At 44.9% G+C, this 12,616-nt stretch overlaps 1 protein-coding gene across 1 annotated transcript in view; it reads right to left on the bottom strand.

The window, feature by feature from the left end:
* AJAP1 (adherens junctions associated protein 1) overlaps positions 1-12,616 on the bottom strand; it is a 153,935-nt gene that overhangs the window by 3,915 nt on the left and 137,404 nt on the right. The window contains exon 6 of the mRNA XM_006161198.3: positions 4,124-4,990. The gene's annotated coding sequence lies outside the window, so the exon portion shown is untranslated. The remainder of the gene's footprint in view (positions 1-4,123; positions 4,991-12,616) is intronic.

Here is a 12,616-nt window from a genome sequence, read left to right as displayed (position 1 = left end):
AACCTCCCTGGAAAACCCACAAATAATGCTGAATGTAAGTAACACAAATCTTGGCTCAGAGTGAGTGAAGAAGTTTATCTTCAGAGCAGGCAACACATCAATGTAAAATAAGTGGGGAAGAATAATCAAAGATTCTCAGATGATGAGAGTTTGGCTCATTTATGTGGGCTGTGCTATTTACACTGAAAAACAAACAAACAATCAAAAAAAAGTACGGCAGTGCAAATTGACAAACTGCACCGAAGTAACCACTCCAAAATTACATGAATCATGGCATGTTTTGAAACAAATGCTTACTTAAAAGCAGATGTTTAAGAAGGACGCTGCTAAGTGAGCTCAGTGTTGGCAGGGAAACTTCTGAAAAGACAGCCGCCTTCTGGTACCAGCAGGGATGGTGTCCCTGGGACCCCTGTGCTCTGTGGGTTGAATGTCTGTCCTTGAATTTCCTTGTCCCCCTTGAGACCTATTGACCTGATGGTGACTTGACAGATTGAGAAGAGCATGAGAAGGGCTCGAGGGCAGAGACAGTGCTGTTATATCACCAACATGGTAAAAGTTCTATAAATAGAATAAATGATTGGCTAATTACTCTGAACCTGAACCATAGTCATTTTCCTTCATTTGCATATGGGAGTTGTGTCTTCTTAAGAGGATTCATATGCTGAAATAAGAATGGCTTTGGAATCTCAATCGAAATCAGAAATCTCAGTATTTTTCTCACAAATGACTGATCAAAAGGTGAAAAGACATCCCAGCGGAGTATCAAGACTCATTTACCCTAAGATCTCACTGATGAAGGAGAGTGATGGTGCCAACAGAGAAAAAAGGTGGGTTCTGATGCCATTTGAAAACAAACATGAGAAAAACTAGGCTGACTGGTTTGACAGCCCCAAGCTCAGTTCTAGTTCCTTGTCTTGTTTTCCAAGAGACTGTAGTCCACCCAGCTTCATGTACTACAGACAATATTAGACTGCCTGGGTGAAGAAGAAAAAGAGATGGACTACCTGCCTGTAGGCAGTAGAGAGTCAAAATAGAGACCATCAAAGGTGAAAGAATCAGTTCTCTAACATGTTCATTTTATATATGGGCAACCGATTGAACATCCGTGCACAAAGTTCTTGAAGGCCAAAATCTGTAAGGCTCCATCTGTTGTCAAAATGTGGCTGTTAGAAAGTATGTTTTTGAGGAAAAAAACGCTGATTTAAGTTTACAAGATCCCAGTAGTAATGACTGATTTCCTGGTGGTCAAATTCAGAGAACTGGTGATGTTTGTTTCCAAGTTTAGGTTTTTAAGTTTGAAATGCAAAGGTATCTTGGAGTTACAGCAGAGGTAATCCCCTCAAACTCACTATAACTAAGGACAGAAACATACAGAAGAAATCCCATGGAAGGGAGGCACTAAATAGGAACACTATCAGCTACCCCACCAACCCTAGGACGCCATCTGACTTGCATTGTGTGATAAAGTTGGAGCAGAGCAGGAAGGCTTGGTGGGCACTTTGTCTTGGACACTGCTGGGATCTAGGCCCAGTGGAAAATGGTCAGAAAGTTTTCCTAGCCATGCATGGAAGACCTTGCCTTTTACACTCAAAACTTGGAAACAAAAGAAATTACACCCATGCTTCAACCAGGTAAAAGTGATATCAGTGTGGACATTAGGAGTGACTAAGCCTAGAAACTGCCTTACAGTATAAGGAGGAGCAGACAGTTCCCCAAAGCCATGCCCAGTTGTTTCAGAGGCTTTAAATGGACGGTAGGCCATGGACAGTGATCTGTGCCACACCCAGGGCCTGTGATTGGATTTCAGAGAAGTATTGGAGGGATCAGATGGAAGTAGACTTTACCAAACTGTATTCTTTCCTTTGAGTACTTTTCTTGAAGAAATATATGCTAAAACAAATATAAGGACCAGACCTCAGTGGTGGGGGGATGCGTGTGTGTGGAAGGGGGTCTGCTAATGGATTTTGAATTCTAAAAGTTGAGATGAGAGAACACAAACTGAGAGCATTGTCCAAGGCTGCAAAAGGAAGGGTCTGACCAAACTCGTTAGATGCAGATGCGTGAAATGCTGGACATGAACATATATGGTTTGATTCAAAAAATCCTGTGCTCTAGCTTGACAGACTTCACTGTGGATGGGGCTGAATGCTGTACATCTTCTCATTCTGATTTATTATCTCCTCTTACACAGATGAAGTTTCCAGGTGAGGGGCCTGGAAGATAAGGTAATCACATAAAAATAAAACACCTTTGCATATTCTCTTGATCATCTGAAAACAGTAGCTTTCCCTGCGTGGGTTTGTTTTGATAGATGTTCAGTACACAGCAAGACATTGTGATGTGGAATGTGCATGCATTTGCTTGTCTGACTGTACTCACGTGGATCATGCAGCCCTACCCTGAGCACGTGCAGAAGGGGCTGTCACAGAGTGGTGACAGGCTTTGTTATTTTAAGCTTCCTTCCAGACTCAATGTTTTATGGACAAAGGAAAGAGTTAAGGGGATCCACAGTGCAGGCCTTGGGTTGGGAACTGCAGATGGAGATGGCAGGAATTCTAGGATCCCACTGTCAGCGAAGAGATTGGCTCCTGCCACCAAATACCTTTCTGGGTAGACTCACTCTGTGGCTCAGGATGCTTAGATCAGTGCAGCAGCCTCCATTACCTGCTCAATGCTAACAGCCTCATCTTGAACTCACACCAAGCTGTGCTCACCTGGACTCAGGAGGCTCCATTGCCTCCTTTCAGTGAGAAGGTTATTTGAGGATGCGATAGGATGAGGCTGGTGATGCACAGTGAGGTGCACAGCAGAGCACCAGGCAGATGATTCTCAGGAACTCGGAGATGGTCAAATACCAGAGGCAGAAGTTTATACTGTCTCAATGTGTGCCAAAACTTTGGAGGAAAATGACAAAACAAAAACCCAAACCAAAATAATGACTTTCCCAATGTGGGGGCAATACCATGGATACAAATCTCCACACTATTGTGTCACCAAACACTTTTCCTCTCCACGAGGAGTGCTCTACTCTCACCGAGCTCAGGATACACAGTGAACTGTTCAAGCACATTCCAAGGTGTTTCAGGGGGAGACTAAGCCCAAGGGAAGAATCAGAAGGTCATCAGCATGGCTCATCCGTGAAGGTCAGCAGTCTATCTGACCTTTAGCTTTTAACTCAACATTTTAATTTGTTCATGCACCCTACTGGTAAGCTCAAAGTCACACGTGGGCCATACATAGGAAACATATTCTTTGGAGAAAGGCCACTTACACCTGACCTGGGCTCCCACTATAGGGAGGAAATATCCTCTACTGGGGCAGTGTGTGGCCACTGGCTGCATCCTTAGATCCCTTACAGTGCCCTTACTTACAGAAAGCCTGGAGCACCAGGGAGCCTGTATAAGATGGGGCTTGGGAGAGATTTGCTCCTCTGGCCATAAATAGTGTGTGGTTGGCATTCTCTGTAACAAGGCTCTAGTCTGGGGCCCTATTTTCACTGGGACACTCCATAGGCTTTCTGATGCCAAAACACAAACATCAGCCAGTTGAACCTGACAAGAAAGCAGCATTTTGCTAGTTTCCACCAAGATTTTAAGTTATCCTTGGGCTCAAGAAAAAGTGGAAGTATCTGTCCACTGACGATATGGAGAAAAACTGCAGACTATGCCCCACCTTAGGGGAAGTAGCCTGGGTTGTTTGCACAAAGGATGATTATTTTTCATTTTCAAACACACTGGAGCCCTCCTATATTTCTGAGTTCTGCCCTGACATACGCGTACACACTATAAGGATATATATCTTCAATTTTCAGAACTGGCAAGTTTCTTTAACTCAGTCTATGCTTGTATAACACAAATGTCCAATAATCCATTGCCTGCCTGATCTGGTACTCAGGTGTTTACAAGCAGCCAGCTATGTAAATGGGTGCATGGCTGTTAGGTAGCATCCTCAAATGATTAAATGAAAAAAAGATAATATATCATGTGTTTGTGTATACATATATATTGTGTACACAGACACACACAGACACACACACACACACACACACACACATACACACACATGACCATGGCATTCTTAATTCTGGTCCAAGATAATAAATCACACATTTGGAGCCACTCACCAAATATCTAGCAAATGCAGGGTGTGTCACTCAAGGGCTTGTTGTCTGGGTCAAGGCTGTCTCTTGGGATGAGCAGTGATGAAATACCAGGTCACCGGAAGTAATATGCTCACTTGTGGAATTGTATTTCCAATAGATGTGTAGATATGTGTGCGTGTGTGTGTGTGTATGTGTGTGCAGGTATGTGTGTATGTGTGTGGGCATGTGCAGAATGTGTGTGATATGAGTTGTCAAAGTAGAAAACACTGGTTTATTCTGATCATACTAAGCATGTTAAATAAATCAGATTTTGTAACCTATAACACAATTTCATTTTTTTTAAAAAGGAACATTTAGGATCTTCAAAAATTGCTACAGTACAAAAAAAGTGTGTGTGTGTCTGTTTGTATTTATATATTTATATATGTATATTAACCAGAAATAGTGACTCTATTGGAAGAGATTCCCACCCCTGTTTTCTGTAAGATTTCTACGCGTGATTTGCTGGGCTTCGGCTCTGTGGCCGAGCCTTTCGGGTCAGTACATGGCACATAATGGTATTATTGGCACAGGTTCAGAATCGTAGTACAAATCCCAGGCGTCAGGTGCATCCTCCTGTCCTTTTTGCTAGGTCTCTTTTTCTCTCTGTCTCCAGTTTCTTCCTTGTCTTTCTTCTTTCTGTTCTCCAAAGAAAACTCTGGGAGAAAGCAGTCACCCGTAGGCATGAGCATTTTTACAAAAATATATTTGGCCTAGAGCGTCCTGCTCTGTGAGTTTCCCACCGGCAAACAGAAGTGGTAGGTGCGGGGACCCTCCCCCTTATATAGTTTAGTTTTAGGTTTTGTGTTTTTTGTTTTGTTTTGTTTTTACAGGTTCACCAACGGAATCCTGTGTGGAAAGAAAACAAGAAGAGATTAAATGGCAGCAGGCCAAGGGCAGGATGAGTCTGTGAAGGCTCACAATCCAGCCGATCACACACAAAGACCCACTGCTCTCCCCTTCTCTGCTAACATGTCCTCAGAATGTGCAAAATGTCTCCCTAGAACTAGTCATCAGGAACTGGAACAAATACTAGCAGTCCCAGAGACAGGAAGTGGGTGCCCAAACCTTGTGTTAGTGATGGTAATCTGTGGAGGTTTGGACTTCCTGAAGGGGACTTCATGAAAGGGACCATGGACAAAGAACACCTCAGGTGGCTTGAATGCATTCCACAATGGTCACACCCTGTCCAGCCTCCTACTCATGAAGGGCATAGCTGAGCTGGCTCAACTCCTATGCCAGAAGAAGAAAGAAATCCCTTTCAACCATGCCTCAGCTGGAGTCTCCCCAAAGCCAAGTCTTGGGAGAGATTAATGGATGACATCAGAAGAACCACCTCCATGATCTCCCCCAAAAATGACTGTACTGAAGAGAGAAAGTTGGGACCAGCAGTTGGCATAATGGCTATGTCGCTGGATTCCCATGTAGTCGACTGCGGTTCTAATCTTGGACCCGGTGGCTTAAACTCACAACAGGAGTGTGTGCATGCATGCCCAAGATCCCGAGAGGAGAATGGAGGAGAAGGGATTGCGGAGTGGCCATTCCCTCTAGGGGGTGATTTCTCGCTTTCTCTCTCTGTCTATCTGGTGAGCATACATGCCCTATAGCAAAAATTTCTACAAAAAAAAATTAAATAAATAAATAAATAAAAAAGAAAAAAAGAGAAAGAGAAAGGAGACCCTTCTGTGTATGTCAGTGGGTGTAACTGCCACTTTAGCAGGCAAGCAAGAAGGGGTGGCATGGACCCAGCCTGTATGTATAACTTGAAAAATGGGAAACACGGAGTCTTCTAGGTTCAGTCAGAGACTCTACCTGGTCAGCCTCCCCCAGAGAATCAGAAGCTATGGTCAATCTGGGCATGGCCCAAAGAGTTGGAATATAATACGACTCAGCTCATAGGTGCTCACTCGAAGCTGTAACTGACATAGGAATGGACAGCTGTGCTCCTCCATTATCAGTCAGAGCTCCCACTAGCACTCCCATAACTGCAGGTGATCAGGACCCTCAAAAATACAGAGGGGAGGGACCAGCAGTTAGCGTAATGGCTATGTCGCTGGACTCCCACGTAGTTGACTGCGGTTCAAGTCCCAGACCCAGCAGCTTAAACTCATGCCGGGCGCATGTGTGTGCATGCCCCAGATCCCGAGAGGAAAATGGAGGAGAAGGGATTGTGGCGTGGCCATCCCCCCTGGGGGGTGATTTCTTGCTTTCTGTCTCTCTGTCTCTCTCTGTCTGGCGAGCGCACATGCCCTATAGCAAAAACCTCTCCAAAATAAAAGAAAAAAAAATACAGAGGGGAATCCCACTACGTCCTCATCTTTGCAGATGATACAAGTCAGAAAATGGGAGTGTGGAGCAATGATCCCAAAATGAAGCTGGGAAAAGCACCAGCCAGTAGCATTTCCCAGCAGCTTCTAGACATCACAGTGAGTGGCCAGATGGGCTCCATCTCAAGTTTTCTTCAGAGAGTTTCAGCAATACAGACTTCTGGGCCCACCTGTGAATATTCAGATTCAGTCCTCCAGGTGGGACCTGTGAACACAGATTTTAGGTGCTCCCTGGGTGAGTTTGATGACAAGTCAGGCCACAGCCATTCAACTGTGTTGAATCAACTAAGTGCAGCATAGCAGTTCTGGCTGAGTCTGAAGGCTGAAGGGCCCCACATAGGACACACCTGGAAGATGCAGACTGTATCCTGGACCTCTATGGTGGGGCTGGCAGGCTCAGAAGAGCTCCTCCTCCCTGGCACTGTGTTCCTTCTCTCTGCCAAGAATATCGGCCATTCAGAATCTATTTCCACCAATGGTGGAGGTGGAAGTGCGATCTCCTTCCCTAGGACCCCTCCTAGTCTGGGCAACAGTGGCCAGTCTCCTGCTTATCACTTCACCTTGTCTACTGTCTCCAAAGAATACCTGTATGGCAACCCTGGGAGTCCTAAAGTGGAGCATCTGCTCAGCTGCCATGGGGAGGCCCACCTAGCTGTGGCATGGTGTCACTGTGTAATAGAAGTGGGGCATCATGTGGGACTGTACTGGGCAACCCTTAGGAGCCTTCCTCCAGCTGTGCCTGAGCCCACTCACCTCCCGGACACATCCAGGATTTGGCAGGAGGGTAGATTAAATACATGAAGTGATGTCACACAGAGAGAAATGTCCCTGTTGCATATCCATCTTTGTTTGAACTTTTTGAACGTTAAAAAATATGAGGACAAATATCATGTGATTCTACTCATGTAAGCTTCCCAGAGAAGTCAAATTCATAGAGATAAAATATAGAATGATGTTGTGGGGAGAGGGTTAATGAGCAGTGATAGTTTTCTAGGTAGAGTTTTAATAGAGGGGGACAAACACAGGTCAGAGAAGGATGGTGGCAGGAATTGTACAACAGAGTGCACTTAATGCCACAGAACTGTACACCTAAAAATGGTTACAATGGTGAATTTTATGTTGTGCATATTTTACCACAATTCAAATTCTTTTTCAAAGAAATGAAAAAGTAAGTCACTGAAGGCTGGGTTTGGGGGCTCTATGCCTGGTCCTGGTGGCCTGCAACAGGCTGCAGTTTAAGCTGCTGTTTTTGTTTCTTCTGACTGTCGATTATAACCAGAGCACACCTCGCTCTCAGAGCTGTCCAGTGTTACACTATAGGTCACATGGTTGCCCATCTGAATAAAGAAGGTTTCCTGCCAAACTATTGCCCAGGGCTGCTTTCCAGCCCTTGAAGCTGACCTTAGATAGGCACATAAAGGCCAGAGGAACAGCTTCTCCCTCCTCCTCCTCCTCCTGCTAGTCACTCCCCTGGAGGTGTTCCAGGCAGATTTCACGCTGATTTCCTTCTTCAATGTCTCCTGGACTCATCCAGTGCTGTATAACTTGGTCCTGCCTTTTCTCTTGATCCTTCCCTCTTTCTTTCTCTATTCCAGTCTGACCTCCACTGGGGAGGTCTTCCTGGACGTTCCTTCCCTTTGTAAACATGTTCCTATTTCCTTTCTGTCTACTAGAGTGTGCTGTCCTGTTACTTCTCAGGACAATCTGTGCTGCACTTCATACATGTGTGTGTATTATGTGTAACCTGCTAGCACAACAGCTTTCTGAGGACAAGGGTCTCCTGCCAAGTTCATGTCTGGTTCTCTCAGGTTCAAGCTCTGGGCCTGCTCCCAAGTGGGAAATTGATATGGAATAGAGTTAAGAGAAGAGATGGGTATAAAAGCAGCTTTGTCCCTGTCTTTGAAACTAACCCTTGACAGCCTGAAGAACCTCCAGGGGTCACTTGCTGTTGGATGCTGAAAGGAAGGGTCATACTGCAGGGATATATCTTTGAAACTAACCCTTGGCAGCCTGAAGGACCTCCAGGGGCCACTTGCTGTTGGATACTGAAAGGAAGGGTCAAACTGCAGGGATACAGCCCCTGTCCAGAGTAGCAAACATCTACAGTCAGGTAGGGAAGGAAGCCTCTTTCAAATCCACAGGCATCTCTCTCTACCCAGTGTCTCAGGATGAAAGAATAGAAGGAAAGGGGAGGGGGGAGAGGGAGAGGAGAGAGGGTGAGAGAGAGCACGTCAATCCTATACTTTGATCATTTCTTTTTTTTGTCAGAGGATGCATATGCTTGCCAGAGAAAGAGACAGAGAAGGAGAAATCACCCTCCAGTAGGTCACGATCATACCCAAATCCCTTCTCCATTTCCCCATCCTGTTGGGACTTTGGGCACACATGCACTCAGGCCCAGTGTATTTTTCAAGCCACTAGGACCAGGATTTGAACTGCAGCTGACCACATGGGATTCAACCCCCTTAACCAGTAGAGTATGGGGCCAGTCCTTGAATTGTCATTTTAAGAGCACTGCTTGGAGGAATCTGAGGCTGGCCAATCACCTACCCGGCATGGCCCTAAGTTGCTGCCAAAATGAGCTGTGTGAACTTCAGCTCACAGGGGGGTGTTTGGGTTTTTCTGTCCCTGAGGCTCAGTGCATGAGCCTCTCAGCATGGCACTAAACCCAGAGAGAAACTGAGGGGACTAGGCCACATGCGAAAGATGAAAAAGGCAGGCCCGGGACCCCTGACTGGAAAATAACACTTGTGAAGGTAGGTGTCCAACGAGGTTCTTAGTTTGGTCTGGTGAAAAAAAGAACAGCGTGTTTTACAAAATGATCTGAGACTGAGATCTGGGATAAACTCTGCCCTCTGCTGCCTAGAAGGAGACTCTCCACCGGCCTGGACCCACCAGGCTGCAAACAACACAGTAGGTTGTCGGGTTTAATGAACACTATCTTTTTTTTGCAAAACAAAGAGAATAAACAGACTTCAGCCAGGTCCCCTGGGGCTCAGTAGGTACTAGTTAATTTCTCAACAACCTGAAACAGTTCCTTTCTCTGAATTTTCCTTGGCTCTGGTTCTCAGCTTCCAGAAGGCTCTGGATGTTGCTTTACAAAACATATTCCTCTCAATCATAAAAGCTTGATATTCTATTAACTTTTTTTTTTTAAAGAACAAAGTGAGAAGGCTCAGGTGCATTTCTTACTGTTTTTTATTAGTTAAGTCTTCAATGTGTTTTTGAAAATAATAATAACACATGATTTATTTCTTACTTCCTTTGGATTCAAGAGCTTTTATGACTTTTCAGGCTCCTTTTGGAATGAAGTGGCCTTAGCAAATGGAAAGAGCTGAACACTAATGAGGTTTTCTGAAGTTTGCCTGCTACATGAAAAATGACAGGAATTAGTCCATGAGCCAATGGCAGGCATGCATCCGAGGTCCCCTTCCTTGGAGCAGGGGAGAGTCAGCTTCATTTTGTCTCTATCTATAGCAATCTGGCCCCACCATGGAGGTGGTCTGAGGCAAGAAGTCAATGAAATCTATCATGGAGGATGAATCCAGGGAAACTGGGCACACGCCTGCCTGGAAGCTGTAGTCATCACAAAAAACCTGCCTACAGGGAAGCAGAGTTGGCCATACTTTGGGTCCCAAATGCGGTGTAGGTTAGAGTGAGAAGATGATGGTGTGAGAACAAACTGTTATATCATCATTAAAAATGCATTTGGAGAGGCTTAACAGCTATGCAAGAGATAAATATCTCTGCTGGCTCTTAAACCTTAATTAAATGTTTTAGTATTAATTGCTATTTATTTAAGGGACAATAAGTACCCTAGTAAATCTGAGAGATCTTCCTGGCTATTCTCCGCTCAATGCTCATGTCCAGGCATTAATTGCAAGAATCAGGGGATACTTAGAATCTGAATGCTTTCACCCCAGTGAATGATAAACGGTCTGTCCAGTGTGCATGAAGGAATCTTTAAGCATTTATCAAGGACTAATGAGGCTGTTTGCATAGCCCTCCATCCTCAGCTATGGGAAAGGAGACTGCTGGGTATGAGCTCTGGCTGTGCATTAGCAGACATGGTGGCTGAGTCTGGAGGCTTGGAGAAATCTCCTTGGCTCTTCTCGCCTCCCCAAATGATCAACCCGAGACCCACCGCAGGTAGGGTGGTGGGAGAGGAGTTGAGCTCTTTTGACACTGAGATGATCCTTCTTGTAAATGGGCATGGTCCTGAAACAGCTCCTCAGCATAATTGAGAAGCGGGATCTACCTGAGTCCCATCTGGGGGCACCCACAGTGCCTTTGCTTAGGAGTGACAAAGGGGAAGATCCCACCACCAGTGTTCAAGGAAGAGCCTTCAGGATCTTATGTTGCTGGAAGAGAAGAACCAGGAAGGCTTTTTGGAGTAGATCAGTCAATAAAAGCATTGTTTTTTGGGGATTTAATTGTTTTGTAAAACTCTGTGGTGTCCCTCCCCATTTTGATGCTAATGAAGGGTGCCCAAGCTCAGGCCTTCAGATCACCGGGGCAGAATTCAGCGAATGTCCTTGAGATGTCAATTAAGTTAAAGTTTTCACCCTTCTCTCTTACCACCCAGCTTTCCTCTGACTTGGAGTCAGACTGAGGAAGAACTGGGGACAGAGGAACACAGCACAGGAGGGCTCAGTCAAGGGCACTGCAAAGGTGTTCGTAAACCAGGCCTTCTGACAAGTGGGCAGGCAGCTTATGGATAACCTGGCCCTACCATTTACAGCCTAACTGACACTGTCTAAGACATTTAACTACCTTGTAGCTCAGTTTTCCCACCTGTAAATGGAATTTCTGGAAGACTAAGCAAGTTCCTATATGTAAGGGTTCTTCATTTGAACATCCACATTAGGGAGTTGTCCCCTCTGGTGGAGACTACCTAGAGCTAAAAGGATGTCTCCACCCTTTGTTCTGAAGGCCAGTGACTCTTGGAGGAGCCAGTGGAGGTCTTTCGTGTGCAGGCCTGCCATCTTCCAGGTCAATGAATTATGCCTAATTTAAACCAAGACAAAGATACCGGTGACTACCTATCCCTGACCTCTATAAGGCTTCTTCAGGTAGGTAGAGATTTCACTGTGAAAAAGCAAGTTCTTTGTTGCTAGCTTGGTTGAACACCAAAGGGGTGTTCCTTCTGTAAATTGAATGAGGTGAGTTGTGTTGAGGCAGACAGCAACACACATTTTTGATGGATATGGCATGCCCAGAGCATCTGCTCATTGAATGATCTGGGAGAAGCCCATTTTACTTGCCTTGCCCATACAGAAACAGGAAAGGCATTTGCTGGGTGGCTAATCTTTCATTCTAATCTAATTATATTTTGTTGCCTGTTGGTGGAACATTTTGGATTCAGGACAGGGAGTAAGGGCTGGAGATCTGATATGGAGCAAATGTGTGATTCATTAGTGTTGGGACTAGGAACTGATTCATTACTTCTTCTGACTGCAGCTGACCCTGGGCAAGTGCCAGAAGGGTGGAGACCTCTGATGCCCTGGCCCTTCAACCCACTTTGAAAAGCGTTTCCCATCAAGTCTACATTATCAGAAGGGAAGTGAAAAGGAAAGAGTACTTTTTAATATTGATATCCCATTCTAGAATAGGGCTCCCTACTCATGAGGGGGATCTGATACTACCTTTGGAAGGAATGTCTGGGGGAGGAAAAGGCTTGCTCTGTGGATGCATAAAATGAGGATTCTTAGAAATACTAGTATCAAAAAGAAAAATCAAAAACAAAAACACCCCAGCTTGCATCTACAAGACCGTGCATCCAGAATGCATGGAATATGCAGTCATGGGGGCGAGATGCTCTTTCCCAGCAACCTGAGTGTTCAGAAGATTCAGCACAGAAGAAAGCAATTTAACGTTAGCATTAAAGTTAATATCATTGAAAGCAAACCAAATGTTCCTATCCAGCAGAGCGTGGAAAATTCATCCTGTTTTTGGTACCGGTCCCTGGCTTCAAATTAGTAGATGTCTCAACTCTTCACTTTCTTTCTTTATCATTTTCTCTCTTATCTCTTATTTTTATATTTCAAAATTGTATTTTAATTCCACTTCGCGCCCTCCCCTGATGTAAAGACATGTGATGAAAGTGTGATTCCTGCCCACTTAGTGACCGCCCTAATCTCTTCCTGCT

The sequence above is a fragment of the Tupaia chinensis genome, unplaced genomic scaffold, assembly GCF_000334495.1.
Source record: "Tupaia chinensis unplaced genomic scaffold, TupChi_1.0 Scaffold138365_1, whole genome shotgun sequence".
NCBI classification, from domain to species: domain Eukaryota; kingdom Metazoa; phylum Chordata; class Mammalia; order Scandentia; family Tupaiidae; genus Tupaia; species Tupaia belangeri.
Note: the sequence above shows the minus strand (reverse complement) of the source record. Positions and strands in the feature narration are given on the sequence as shown.